Below are 15,494 nucleotides of genomic sequence, written 5' to 3' on the forward strand. Positions count from 1 at the left end.
AAACTGCGTCATTTTTCAGGCTATTTGTGGACTTCTTTTGCAAACGAAGAGCTGATTCTTCACAGATGGTACCAGGAGTGGGGTGTCAACAGACGCGGAGGACGGGAAACGGAGCCCGATGGACAGGAGGAAGGCTGACCTGAGGCCGGCGCCGGCACGCTGATTTGATTAAAGGTGGGAGTTGTTTTATATCAGAGGGCTATTATTCCAAATTCGTACCTTCCTCCCTCGCGCGGGTTCAGTCTCCTTGTCTTCCCCGCTGTCTGCACTCGAACAGAAATTGTAAGTAAAGGCTCATTTAGGCCTCAGAATGACGTAGCTTTGTTAAAGCCAGGATAAACAAGTAAGGATAAACCAGTAAGGACTTAACAGTAAGCTTAAAGTTACAGTTAGCACCAGGAGGGGAAAATGAGGTCGGACAGCCATATAGGCTGAAACCAGGTGGCCAAGATTTTTCCAGGAAGGAACAGCCCAGAGACAAGATGGGGTATGCCATTGCATGCCAGGGAAGGAGGGCTGTGGTTAACTTAGACGGCCAAAGGGACATGGCCAGGAAGGGTGAAATGCGTAGGTACCAGGTAGGTTTGACAAGAAGGTAGTGACAACTACGAGGTCAAGCCAGGAAGCTCTAGACTAAGTTCTAGACAAGAGGTCCAGATAAAGCAGGCCAGGATCTGGTGGACAAGAGAAAATAAATAAGCTCACAGGAAATGGGCCAGGTGGCCACAGGGTGAGAAGGACAGGTTAGGTTTTGAAATATTGAAAATTGAAGCAGGAGCTGCATTGTAGGAATTTGAAGCTTCAGAGCCAAAGGAAGCAAGTTCAGGAAGCAAAGTTCAGGACAAAACAATTAAGGAGGTAGTTAAACAAGTAAATCAGCGAGTGATGCCGCTGGACCAGATACCAGACCAAGACCCCCCAACCCCCCAAGACCTGAGCTCAGTCCCGGGGCTCTAGGCAACAACCCCCACCCCCCCCAAGACCTGAGCTCAGTCCCAGGGCTCTAGGCAACACCCCAACACCCCGCCCTGCCTTCCCTTTTTTTTCACCTCAACCCACCCCCCGTCCAACCAGTCCCAAAAATCCTTTTCCTTGAATGAGAGACGTAACATGAATGAGCAAAGATTGTTTGGGAGTGGCTGGAGAAAGGCATGATTTGAGTCGATCTGAGTTTCGCGCGAAGTCTGGGAGACTTCTATGAGTATATGAATGAGGAATGAATGTATATTGGGATGTTAATTGACGTGTGTATCTAGCCAATGTATTTGTCTGTATGACATATGCAAAGCAGAGGGTTTCGGTGTGAAGCTTTGTAAGTGATCTGCTCGACTTGGGGGAAATTCAGGCCGGGAATGTCCATTTTAACGTCTATCCGAGAGAACAGGCGAGGTCCTGAACTGAGTCCGGATTTTCATCTGTTTGGGAGTTGTTTGGGAAGCGAATTGATATAAATCGGGTCAGGAAAGCACTCGGAGTGCCCTTGTCGATCTACTGTTGATATGAAGCGGTTTCTTGGAGATGGTTGCAGAATTCGAATCAATATGTGTGTTTTACTTGAATTGAAGAGTTCATTCAATGGCAGATATTGTGGATTGTATGTGTGGGATGTATCGCTGAGGCAGCTCACCTTTGGAATTGGTGTCGTGTGGTGCATTTGGGGTCGGGGAGGTGGAGCGTCGGAGATCCAGTTTTTTGCGATGTTTACGAGCGAGGGAGGAGTTCTGACAGCTCAATGTTCTGACAGCTCACTACAAGTCGCAGATTTGTTATGACAGCTCTTCGCACTTTGTTATGACAGCCGACTGCATGTCCCAACGCGAGGTAAACCCCGCCGCGAACGCGAATAGAGCGGCGTGCAGGGAGTGTTGGGATTCGTGTGGAGGCACGAGGGTGCGCGCCAAGACGGGGGGCGGCGTGGCGTCGTCGCGTTGAGATGGTTGTGCCAGGTCGATCGGCGATCTCTGAATTTAAATCGGATTTTTGTCATGTGTGTTGTGAAATTAAACGTCTATCCGAGAATCCTGGCAATGTTCGTTTAACTAAAGTGTGGTACAAACCTGTGTTTCCGCCGTGCGGCTCCGTGGAAGTTTGGGTAGAGGGATATTGGGTGTTCAGACAGGAGCCGAGCGAGCCGCGAGTCACGGGTGTGCTGTATGAGATTTGCTCAGAGTGCTGGCGATAACTCGCCCACTCTCAGAGGAGGATGTGTGCCCAAATGCATTGTGGGTCATTTCAACTTTGCTGGATGTCGGACGTTCATGTCAGACGAGCCATGTCGGAATAGTGGCCGGCTGCGACATATATGCCAGGCAATGTCACAGGACGAATACGTTACTTATAAGATGGATTTTTATTTAAGATGGATTTATAAGATGGATAGATGGATGGATTTATTTAAGATGGCTAAAATAAACGATTTCAAGACAGAGTAATTAATTTCCGGAGCCAAGTTCCAACAGGAAGTCTTGTTCATACAGTAAGGTACAGTGCGGAGTGGCGGCTGGAAGATGCATCGATGCATTTGTGTTGACCAATTCGAAGTTTGACCTTTTAAAGTTTAGTTGACCTTTGTTCGAGATATGCAAGGGAAAGGTCAGAGGTAATTCACTAACCTTGGAAGAACGACAGGCGGAGTCAGTCTACAGGGTGTTGCTTTAACGACAGGATATATAGGACTTAAATCTGGAGAAGATGGATTTGAGTCACGTTAAATGGAGGACATTTGTGAGGATGAAGAGATGCAAGTAACGTGGATTAAATTGTGGTATCACGAGTTGGGTGCCAGAGATATTGTGGTTATTATAACTCACTGATTATAGGGGGCGCCGGGCGCACCGAGTACAGATCGGGTTGCATGATGGAGCACGCATGCATGGATTTTGGCTTTGCGAGGCTCCGGATAGAAATTGGCATTTCGATGCTGTGGATTATATTGTACCTGCCCGGAAAGGGGATGTCCTGTGCTGGGGCTGGCGACATGCCTCTGTTATTTGTCTGTCTGTCGGTCTGATTGTAAGTCTTTGGTACTGGAAGGGCTAATTGAGTGCTTAGGCGTCATTGTTCCATGGAGGCAGGTCCGGGGGTTTTGGTCCAGCCTGCAAGGAGTCCAGGGGCTTGTTTTAGGGCTGGGTCGCCAAAAATGGGATGCTGTGCCCATCTGGATGTAAAATTATCCATCAAGGACGGGGAATAATGTGCAGTGTGATTGGGTAAGAGGTAAAGGCCATAAAACACCAACCCCATGAGGAACGAAATAAATGGAGAGATGTTGGGATCACATGATGGTTGGGATTGAAGAACAACCTACTGGGATTTCAAACCTGTGTTTGGGTCTGGGGCAACTGGGTGATGGGCAACAGTGTATGAGTGAGTAATTATGATCTGTTTAAGTGTAAGAGGCGGTGGAGAAGGAAGGGGTGATGAAAAGTTATTTGTTTTAGTGTGAAGTAGGTTGGTTGCTTATTTGTCACAGTAAGATGAGAGTTGTGTTTTTAAGCTTGGTCTTTGAATGAATTGTTGCTTGGAATGTGTTGATTGGAAAAGTGATTTCTGATCGCTGATCCGATCTGGTTTTGAATTGTTGATTTAATTTTGAATTGATTGGAGGTAATAAGGATTTGTGTTGATTTCCTGATTTGAGTTCATCTGGAAACAAAGACAGATGGGATTAATGTGTATATCAGGAACAATTTGGAAAAGAAATATGGATATATGACATTACTAAAATATAACCAAGCAATTGAGAGTTCTTGGGTTAATGGGATATAAATAAATGCATCTACAAGTTGATGGTTTATAAAAATTTAGTTCTGGATGATACTTAAACGATGAACAATGTTGGCAATATACAAAGAATGTGACTTGTTCTTGGGGGGAAAACATGTGGTTTAAATTTGGTTGGCTAAGTTTTAAAGATGGAGATGTTTCGCAGAACTCTTATGATTATTTACATGAGTGGTGGACTATTCCATGGCGAAGCATTTTCCAGTTTGTTGAAAGTTGGATAAGAGGGAGTATCCAGGAAAAGATGTTCAAGTGAACTTGGTGCTGTGAAAAGAATGTCGAGTTAATGGAAGTGTTTTGTTCGATTAATTTTGGTCAATTTGTGTTCAAATGACCATCGATGTTGGGGGCAAAGTTATGGGTGAATTTGGTGAGTGGTTGTGGGCAAACGAAGATTAATTTAGATTTATCATAGTTAAGTTCGAGGAAGTTGATTTGAAGCCAGAATTTCATTTGGATGCCAGAAAGGAGAAAGGAGATGCTGAAAGCCAGAAAGGAGATGCTGTTGTCTACTCTGAATGACAGGTGGCGGTATCCAGGGCGCTGAGGAGTTTGTTCACGTTGTAAAGTTTGTTTATTTAGTTTGTTTATTGTAGAGAAGAGTGCTTTTGGGATTCCGGAGCCAGAGTGGATAATTTGAGAGTAGTAGGTGGTCCTTGTAGGCTTGGGGGTGAACTAATTTGGGTTTAATAGGCACAAGCTGGTCTAAACAGGGTGAGGAGGATGGTGTGATTGATGATGTCAAAGGAGGCGTTGAGGTGAGGAGGATGAAAATGTTGAGGTTGCCGGCATCAGAGGAGAGAAAAGGTCGCTGGTGATTTTGAGGAGAGCAGTTTCAGTACTGTGGCTGGAGCAGAATCCGGATTGGGATGTTTCATACAGGTTATTGGCAGAGTGGTGATGTTTGAGTTGAGTGGCCACAGCACGTTCCAAAACTTTTGACAGAAAGGGTAGGTTGGAGATGGGTCTGAAGTTATTTAGGGTGTCAGGGTTTAGTCCAGGGTTTTTCCAGAATGGGGGTGAAGTTTCACGAGTTTTTGGGGAAATCGGTATGTGAAGCTGGATTAAGTTGGAACTGCTTGATGAGCCATGGAGATGGATTGGGTTTTGTTGTTGGTTGTCTGGGTGTTCGGTTGTTGCATTGCCAAAGGTTTCTGTGTGGTGGACACACTCGTTGGCTGTTGTCTTGTGTGACGTGGATGGAGATGTATGTGGCTGCGTGTGGCTGCCTGGAGGGGAAGGCGGCTACAGTGGTTGATATTGGTTGTGGGTTGTCCGGGGTGCTTCGATTTGCATAAGGGGTGAAGATTGGGATATTACATTATTTTGAGTAAGTATTGGCATGAGTAATTACAGAAGTAATTATGAGTTATTATGAGTAATTAGTGGTATGAGTATTAGTTATGAGTTCCAGGTGTTGAGCTAGTTATGCTAGTTATCCAGCTAGTTATGAGTAAGTGATTATTTTAGTAAAATTACATGTTTCGCTGTGTTGTTGATCTGGGGACAAGCTAGTTTGATGGGTACCCTGGGGTCTTCAGCGTGTCTATGTGTTTGTCTGGCTGTTACACTAGACTCTGGGATGTGTTTTCATGAGACGAATTTCAGAATTGATGACAATTCAGTGAGTATGGTGGACAACGTAAAGTGGCTGGTGTGAAGAAAGGGGTTGGGAAAGATGGACCCCCTTCACGAATACCCAGTAGGGTAGCTTAATTTCAGACATAACAGTGAGAATCTATTGTGAGCGAATCACAGTGGGTGAGGAAAACATTGTGTGTGACCAGACACCAGAACTGACCAGAATTGAAATTGGAAGTAGACCAGGTTATTTCTATTATTTGTTTATTCGTGAAAATAAATAAATAATAGGGGGAGGTTAATGGAGGTTAATGGTGGTTTGTTTGTGTTAATGGAGGTTAATGGTGGTTTGTTTGTGTTAATGGAGGTTAATGGTGGTTTGTTTGTGTTAATTCTAGTTGAAACTCTCGCTGAAGTAATTTTCGTTTATTTTTATTTTTTGATTCGATTTGAGAGTTGAGATGATTGATTTTTTATTAATTTTATAATTTTATTTTTATTGATGTTGGAAACAGGTAATGGGATGCTGAGAGAAGGATTGAATTTAATTTGAATTGGACTGGATTAAATGGGATTGAATTTAAAAATTGAATATTGGATAAAATTGGATCCACTTGAAAAAAGTGGATTAGGAAATTGGAGAAAAGGTGTTCTATGAAACTATGAATTGAATGAATTGAATCTATGAATTGGAGACCTGTAGACCAGGCGCTCCCAGGAGACTTGTGGACCAGGTGTTCCACCAGAGGAAAAAGACCAGGTGTTCGTGGAGCACTTCACCTGCAAGAACGCCTTGGAACCAAGGTGGAAGGGACCAGTCCAGGTGTTGCTGACTACACCAACGGCAGTCTTTTGCGAGGGCAAGACTTCGTGGATCCACGCCACGCACTGTAAGTTGGCCATACAAACACCAGACACTACACCACAGCAACCACAGTAAGGATGGGCCTAATCATAGGTACAATACTATTGATAGCGACAGCAGCTAGGGGAAACTCCGATTCCAATAGATGCGAAAACGAAACCCGACACCTCACCGTAACATGGGGACAAAGAGTATCACTACCATGTTTCGAACAGAGAGCCCTGCACACAAATTGGGTGAACATAAATTGGCTAGCACCGTCGGCAGGGCCTGGACGCGTTGGCATGGTACTACAAAAGCAACGAGAGTTCCGGGAAGACGGGCAAGCTAGCATTAAGACCTTGGCCCAACCAGGATACCAATGGGGAACCCCTGATTTTAAGCTACAAACACGCACACGCCTAGGGAAAGACATGACCATGCAGGTCCGGTGCAGCGTCTGGACCCCTGGCGCGGCCGGTGGCGAAAAGAACTACATACCATGCATCGAATACATACTCACGCCGCAACCCCAGGATAAGGCCCCAAAGAGGGGGGAAAACACATATTGGAAAGTGGCCAGGGAGGTGGCAACAATTCAAAATAGGACACACTGCTGGTCGTGCATGCGCTTTCCCCAAGCAGGCACCACAGGAATACACATGATAGTGCTACCCTTGTCCCTCAATGACCTCTGCTCACAACCTATCGATTCCCCATGTTTAGTCACCACGCTGGAAAGAGAAGGGGTTGACAACGGCAAGAGTTGCAATCGACAATTTAATTATCGCCCGTCAATGATTGCCCATGTGGCCGAGAGGCCTGCCCCCGTCTGGGTCAAACCACAGAAAGGGAAGGTCTGCCTCCAGGGTTCCGGCCACTTGCGTATGGGAGAATCAGAATGCGCCTACACTCTCCCCGGGAAGCTGGGACAAGGGAGCTCGGGGATTACATTACGAATAGTACTGCAAGATAAACACAACCACAACATAACGGCTATAACATTCTCTAAGGGGGTTAGTAGGATTAATGGGGTGGTAAAGGGACTCCAGTGCTTATCCACCCACCTGGTCCCACCCCATGGGACAATGTTTATATGCGGCGACAAGGCTTACCCCTATTTACCAAATAATTGGGGGGGCACATGTTATCTGGGTTCAGTCCTTCCTGACGTTGAGATACTGGATGAGCTAGACCCAAAGTCCTTGGACAGGCGTTATAAGAGGTCAGTCATGAACGAAGATGGAACCACTAAACTACACGGGAGCCTATGGGAAAAGGTGTTTGGTTTCTTCTTCCCAGGAGCGGGCACAGTCATGGATAGTTTCCGGATAGACAAATTGGCTTTGGCCCTAGAAAAGGTGGCAAACGACACCGCTACGGCTCATGACATACTATTGGACACGGTAATTCACATGCGTACAATGGTGATGCAGAAGTGAGACTAAGGGAAACTAGCCACGCCCTGACGATCGATCGGATCGCGCGCGAAAATTCTTATACATTTAGCTGGCTCACTGACTGGTTCCAGGGATGGACGGGCACCATAGTGAAGTGGTTATTGACCGCACTGGCTGTGATAATCGGGGTAGTAATTTGGGGGGCACTAATGAAATCTCTAGTCCTCCTCTGTATGAGAAAGTATTTTACAGGATGGAAAGTGAAGAAGCCGCCGACAACAACTATGGCTCTGACCACAGAGGCCGTCGACCTGAACGGGTCCTTCAACAAGGCAGTTGCGACCGGCGCTCCAGAAAATTGCATTGAATTTTGTGGCAACTGTGATACTTGTGTGGATCCCATGTGGGAACTGGCTGCTGCCTGTAACGGTGTATGTGATGACTGTGATACTTGTGCTATAAACCCCTTGCGTGTACTGGCTAACGCTGCTTATGTATTACAAGCTGACAGCTGCACGCCCCCTTCTGACCCAACTATGGATCTGATTGCGACACTGGGTCTGGCGGTCGAGGGACCCAACGTGGATATCCTAGACCCGCAAGCCGACCAGGCGCTCATGGGAGACTTTGACATAAAGGAAGTTCCTCTCTTTTCTCCAAATGTTTTAAGTTCAAATGCTTCAAGTGAATCGGATTTTTACGCTCTGTACCCTGACCAGGAAATTGAGACACAAGATACTGACAATACTATGTATTCCCCAGAACAGCAGCACGTGAGGGACCTCATGGGCATGATCGTTGATTAACTTCGAAGATCTGCAAGGACTGGGTCTGCAAAGGGTGGGGGGAGCAAGTTCCGCAGGGGAGGTGATGGGCCCTCTGGCGGAGCAGAACCTCACCTGGACCAGACCTCTTCGTTGTGGATCCGAAACGTTAATGGCCTTTCATGTTCTGAGCCCTCAGGCTCCGAGCACGCACCACACGACACGTTCGCCAAATGCACGGGCGAGGCGCTTTGGGCGCACGATATGCCCTTGGGAGATACCCGCATTACAATTATTTTTTCAATACCCGCATTACACAATTATTTTTCAATAAAGCCCGATGTGGCACGTTGTCTCTTAAGATACTTTGTCTCGACGAGACAAGAGGAAGGAATGTCAAGTAGTAGATTTGTTATTGCCTAAAGTTCAGTTATAGACGTTGGGTGCTAATGTGTTATGATTTATATGATGTTTAAAAATGCTATTTTCATGAAGTTAATAAAGGGTTTTTGCTTCGTTTTAGTTTTGGATGAGAAAAGGCTCGCTGAGGTCATGCTGAACAAATTGTATACATGTGCTTTTTTCGAGGCTGGTCGTAAAACCACGCCCACATGCGCTTGTTTTTGCGTAATGCTAGTAGAATGACATGATCGTTAACCATATATATTTTGTTTTAATCTCAGCAACGCATGACTCTGTATAAACATGCTTTGGATTACTCATGTACACAAACCCATAAAATATATGGGTTTGTTTGGCTAAGCATACACTCTCCTCTTTGTGAGTTATATTTCTGTTTTCTCGGAGCCCAGAGAAACAATTGGTCCAAATGATAAGGACGGGCTGACTCCCCCGAATGATAACGGTGGGAGGGACTCTCGCCAGTCGCTTCGTTCTCTCGGAGATTTTCTGATAATCGTATTCGTATATAAGTGAATGAGAATCAATGCGTTTTCAGGAAGGCTTGACTTGGCATGTTCTTGCTGTAGCTTGCTGTAGATGTCTTGTCTCCTCCGGATCTGTATAAGTTGGCTTTAATAAACTGCGTCATTTTTCAGGCTATTTGTGGACTTCTTTTGCAAACGAAGAGCTGATTCTTCACACATACACATACATACATATACATACATATACAGACTTGGCATTTAATATGGAATATTTTTTTTGTGGGGGTGAACTTACTTTTAAAGATGTCTTAGAACCAAAAGTTCATTGGAATTATGTTGAAATTATTCTAGATTTTGTTAATGTGACCTTTAAAAGAAACAAAAACCACATTTGACATTTCGAAACAAATAAATTGATCCTTGAAAGTGATCATCCTCATCATCTATATATGTATATACAGACTCGGCATTTAATATGGAATTTTTTTTTTTCTTGACTTGGGTTTCCTTTCTGAACTCAGAATATCAATCTGGTGAGTTTCTTTTACGCTTCGGTGATTTTTTTGTTAAAAGAACCATGTCACTGATTGTCTGTCGCAGCAAGAAGTCAATAACAGGATTATATCACAGGTGGCGTGACAAAATGTACGGATAGGTACATTTGACGATTGGCTTCACAATCTGGTATATAAGGGTTGTTGCGTTCTGTATTAGTGGAAAACAACTGCTGCACATCTACAAAAGTTATTGCCGCTTCCTCTGGAGATGGTCCGTCAACTCGACAATGCTGTTTGTCATGGAGAGGTGGCTTTACGAAATTCCGGCGTGAAACAGTGTGCTATTGCTCGGCAGTATGGTATCACTCAAGGTCAGGTGTGTAAGATCCCGAAACGAAATGCTCAGAGGGGTGTCCCTCCTCCAATATAGAGGCCAGGACGTCCCCGCAGAACCACAAGGAGGGATGATCACCAGCTGCACCGGTTAGTCCGCAATGGACGTACCAAGTCAGTTAATCGGCTTAGGGCTGAGTGGCAGCAACTGACAAATGTGCCTGTATCCAGAAGGCTAGTCAACCAACAACTGGTTCAAGCAGGCTATCGTGCCAGGCGTCCCCTGAGAAAGCCACGCCTGACAAGACAACACCGCCAGCGCCGATTGCAGTGGGCCAGAGAGCACCGTCAGTGGCAGCCAGGACACTGGAATCACGTTACCTTCAGTGACGAGTCTTGATTTCTGGTCTATCGTCAAGGTGGCCATGTCTGAGTGTGCAGACAAGTGCATGAAGCCTACAACGAAGATTGTATAGTGCCAAGAGTCCAAGCTGGAGGTGGTGGGGTGACCGTTTGGGCTGCTTTTCATGCAGGGGGCAAAACTTCATGCAGGGGTTGTTCTGAATGGAAACCTGAACCAGTTCAGGTACAGGGCCATTCTGGAAGAAACATTGCTTCCATTTGCTCGTGCAGCCTTTCGAGGAAACTTTGTCTTCCAAGATGACAATGCATGGCCTCATCGTGCTCGCATGATCCAACACTTTCTTGCTGACCGTGGTGTAGAGCATATGGAGTGGCCTGCCATGTCCCCGGATATGAATCCGATATAGAACTTGTGGGCAGAATTAACGCGTCAAATCGACAACTTGGACCAGCAGCCGACCTCTGTGCGTGAATTGCAGCAGGCTATTTTCACTGCTTGGCAAGCGATTCCTGTCCAAACCTTGGCAAATCTCGTGAACAGCATGCCTCAACGTGTACGTGCTCTCCTGAATGCTCGTGGGGGTTACACGGCGTACTGAACTGTAATTTTACTGTCGGTAATCCCAGTTGTAATTTAACTTTTGTTTTTGTTAAAAAAATTTTTTGGCTAATGTGCAAAATAAAGAAATACCTCTGGAAAACGTACAGAAGCTTAACACAGTACTGTCCGTGAATTGAATTCAATATCAGTTTGCATCACTTTCAAGGATCAATTTATTTGCTTCGAAATGTCAAATGTGGTTTTTGTTTCTTTTAAAGGTCACATTAACAAAGTCTAGAATAATTTCAACATAATTCCAATGAACTTCTGGTTCTAAGTCAACTTGAAAAGTAAGTTCACCCCCACAAAAAAAATATTCCATATTAAATGCCAGGTCTGGAAACATACACATAGATATATAAGTGTATGTGGATACGTATACCCTGTTCAACCCCGTCTGGTGTGCAATACTACTGTAAACTTGTATGACTATGTAACTATGTATGTAGTACGTAAACTGATGATCTGTGCACACATTTTTGTTACCTACGACAACTAGGTGTGGTACTTCACTGCGTGGCCATAAAAGACAGGTGTGTTTTTATTGCCATGAATAAACAGGAAAAAAAAATCACTAAAAGACACATGCTGAAAAAAGAAGGGATTCAAACAACAAGGATAATATTGTTTGAGTGATTATCGCAAGCAGACATCATGTACTCTTGCGGATTGGTACCAAGGTGTGAATATATATATATATATACAGTCACGTGAAAAAGTAAGTACACCCCATGTAAAGTTTTGACTTTTTCAACATATTTCAACATACAGCTATTTGATCTTCATTTCAACAATATTGATAGATAAAGGTGATATAATATCACAAATATCATGAAACATTTACATTTTGTAGTCCATTGTATCATTTAAATAAACATAAATGCAAATTTCGGATGTGGAAAAAGTAAGTATACCATTGGCTCTAATAGGTGGTATTACCCTCTTTGGCAGAAACAACCTCAAGTCGGCGTTTCTTGTAACTGTCTACCAGTCTCTGACATCGACTGGGAGAAATTTTCCCCACTCCTCCATGCAGAATTCTTTCAGCTGTGCGATGTTTGAGGGGTTTCTTGCATGCACAGCTCGTTTTAAATCCCCCCACAACATCTCGATGGGATTTAGATCCGGGCTTTGACTTGGCCATTCCAGAACCCCCCATTTCTTTATTTTCAGCCATTCCTTGGTGGATTTACTGGTATGTGTTGGGTCATTGTCATGTTTCAAGGTCCACCTTCGGTTGAGCTTCAACTTTCCGACAGATGGCCTCACATTATCCTCAAGCACCCTCTGGTACAATGAAGAATTCATAGTGGATTCTATGATAGTGAGCTGCCCAGGCCCTGATGCAGCAAAGCTGCCCCAAACCATAATATTTCCACCACCATGCTTTACAGTTGGTATCAGGTTCTTGTGGTCAAATGCTGTCTTTGGTTTTCGCCAAACATGTCTTCTGGTACTGTGGCCAAATAGCTCTACCTTTGACTCATCTGTCCAGAGCACATTGTTCCAGAAGTGCTGGTCTTTGCCTCGGTGTTCATTGGCAAACTTTAGTCTTGCCCTGGTGTTCTTTCTGGACAGCAAAGGTTTCCTCCTGGCACACCTCCCATGGAGATCAAATTTGTGCAGCCTCTTCCTAATGGTAGACTCGTACACTTTGACATCAACAGTGGCAAGAGCTACCTGTAGGTTCTGTGATGACATTCTGGGATTCTTAGGGACTTCTTTCAGCATCTTGTGGTCTGCTCTCGGGCTGAACGTGGTGGGGCGGCGTGGCCTGAACAAGTTGGCAGTTGTTTGGAATCTTCTCCACTTGTCGATGATATTCCGGACAGTCGAATGATTGATTTCAAATTGTTTGGAGATCTTTTTAAATCCCTTCCCAGACTCATAGGCATCTATAACCTTCTTTCTGAAGGCCTCAGAGAGCTCTTGTGATCTAGGCATGGTGACAACGCACACTTCAACAACAAAGAGCAAACCAAACTAAATGTCTGAGGTTTAAATAAGACAGGATCCTCCAAATCCTCTCTAACGATGTTCTAATCATTTGCACCTGAGCTGGTGCACCTGATTCTAATTTTAGGTATTTAAAGTATAAAGCTGGTCGTATAAAGCTAAAGCTGGTCGTAAAGTATAAAGCTGGTCGTAAAGTATAAAGCTCAGGAAGACCACCTGAGCTGGTCTTCATCAATGATCTCTCCGACTTTCTGGAAAATCCTCTCTATCTCTTTGCTGATGACTCCACTATCTGCCGCTCCATTCCTCATCCCTCAGATCGGCAGTCTGCAGCCTCCTCACTCTCTGCAGACCTGGACAAAATCACAGACTGGTCAAACAAGTGGAACATGTCTTTCAATCCTGACAAATCTCACACTCTTACAATGTCTCTCCGAAAGGACCGACTGGACAACCCTCCCATCTACTTTCTCAACAATCCTCTCCAAGAAGTTCTGTCGCTCAAGCTTTTGGGTCTCACTATCTGCCATGATCTTTCTTGGGAAAACCACATTTCCAAGCTGGCCTCCAAAGCCAGTCGCCGACTGGGCATCCTCCGTCGTGCGAAGTCCTTCCTTGGCACACCTGAGCTCCTCACCACACACAAGGCTTTCATCCGCAGCTCAATGGAATACTGTTCTCCCCTCTGGGCTGGTGCTCCTGCCTCACACCTTGCTCGGCTTCACGCTGTTGAGGCCAAAGCTTTCAGAATAATTGGAATCTCCTGCGATGTAGTCAACTCCGAGGGCCTTTCACTCACTCACCGCAGGCAGGTTGGTGGTCTTTCTGTCTTCTACCGACTCCTCTCCGGCCTTGCTCCCCCAGCTCTCTCTGTGCTCTGTCCCTCCAATATTCCTTCAGGTCGCACAAGATCTGCCTGCAACCCTCTTATGGTTAAACTGCCAAAGTCTAGGCTCTCTGCTCACCTTCACTCTTTCATTCCCCTTTTCTCCCGCCTCTGGAACAAACTTCCCCACTCCCTTCAATCCCACTCCTCCCTCCAGGTCTTTAAAACAGCTGTTCACCACCATCTCTTATCTTCCCCCATCGAAAACCTTGATCTTTTCTACCCCCGGTAATTCACCCCAGAGTCCTTGCAGTGTTCATATGTTTTATTCCTCTCCCACCTCCCCCCAAGTCCTCCCGATGTCCCTGCTCTCAAATGTTGTGTTTGTGTCCTTCCCCCTCTCTCCCCATCTTGTCTGCTGCTCCCCTTGTTTTTTTGTGTTTTGTGTGTCGGTTTGTCTTTTTGTGTGATTAATGTTAGCTCTTTCACGAGCCTCGATCTTGTATACAAAAAAAGAAAAAAAAGAAAAAAGTAGTGATAAATGTAGGGGTGTACTTACTTTTTCCACATGCAAAATTTGCATTTATGTTTATTTAAATTATACAATGGACTACAAAATGTAAATGTTTCATGATATTTGTTCTATTATATCACCTTTATCTATCAATATTGTTGAAATGAAGATCAAATAGCTGTATGTTGAAATATGTTGAAATATGTTGAAAAAGTCAAAACTTTACATGGGGTGTGCTTACTTTTTCACGTGACTGTATATGTATACCTTGGTACCAATCCGCAGGAGTACATGATGTCTGCTTGCGATAATCACACAAACAATATTATCCTTGTTGTTTGAATTTTTATATGTATAGTATATATATATATCTATATTTTTTGTTTCTTTGTTTGTTTTAACCACAATAAAGGTAAAAAAGAGGTGATCCATTCCCACAGTGCTTCCAGCTGCTCTGCTTCGGTAAGTCTGCCACTTTGGAATGCCAAATAAAATTCATCCAAATTCATTCAAATCATCCAAATTCAATCCAAATATAAAGATAAATCATCCGCAGCTCAATGGAATACTCCTCTCCCCTCTGGGCCGGTGCTCCTGCCTCTCACCTCGCTTCACGCTGTTGAAACCAAAGCTTTCAGAATCATTGGAATCTCCCGCGATGAAGCTAACTCCGAGGGCCTTTCACTTACTCACCGCAGGTAGGTTGGTGGTCTTTGTGTCTTCTACTGACTCCTCTCCGGCCTTGCTCCCCCAGCCCTCTCTGGGCTCTGTCCCCCCAATATTCCTGCAGGTCGCACAAGATGTGCCTGCAACCCTCTTATGGTTACACTGCCAAAATCAAGACTCTCTGCTCACCTTCACTCCTTCATTCCTCTTTTCTCCCGCCTCTGGAACAAACTCCCTCACTCTCTTCAATCCCACTCCTCCCTCCAGGTATTTAAAACAGCTGTTCACCACCATCTCTTATCTTCCCCCATCCAAAACCTTGATCTTTTCTACCCCCGCTAATTTCACCCCAGATCCACTTTTTTCAAATACCAACTTCAATCCTGGAAGTCCTTGCAGTGTCCTTGTGTTTTATACTTCTCCCCCCCCCCCCCCCCACCCTTTCCCACGCTTCCTCCCCCCAAGTCCTCTCCCTCCCA

The 15,494-nt window shown here is 44.9% G+C and overlaps 1 protein-coding gene across 19 annotated transcripts in view; it reads right to left on the minus strand.

Moving 5' to 3' along the window:
• Window positions 1–15,494, minus strand: part of LOC137422533 (microtubule-associated serine/threonine-protein kinase 3) — a 498,013-nt gene that overhangs the window by 195,329 nt on the left and 287,190 nt on the right. The gene's annotated exons all lie outside the window — the stretch shown is intronic.

This window comes from Myxine glutinosa, chromosome 1 (genome assembly GCF_964187855.1).
Source record: "Myxine glutinosa chromosome 1, kmMyxGlut1.1, whole genome shotgun sequence".
Lineage (NCBI taxonomy): Eukaryota > Metazoa > Chordata > Myxini > Myxiniformes > Myxinidae > Myxine > Myxine glutinosa.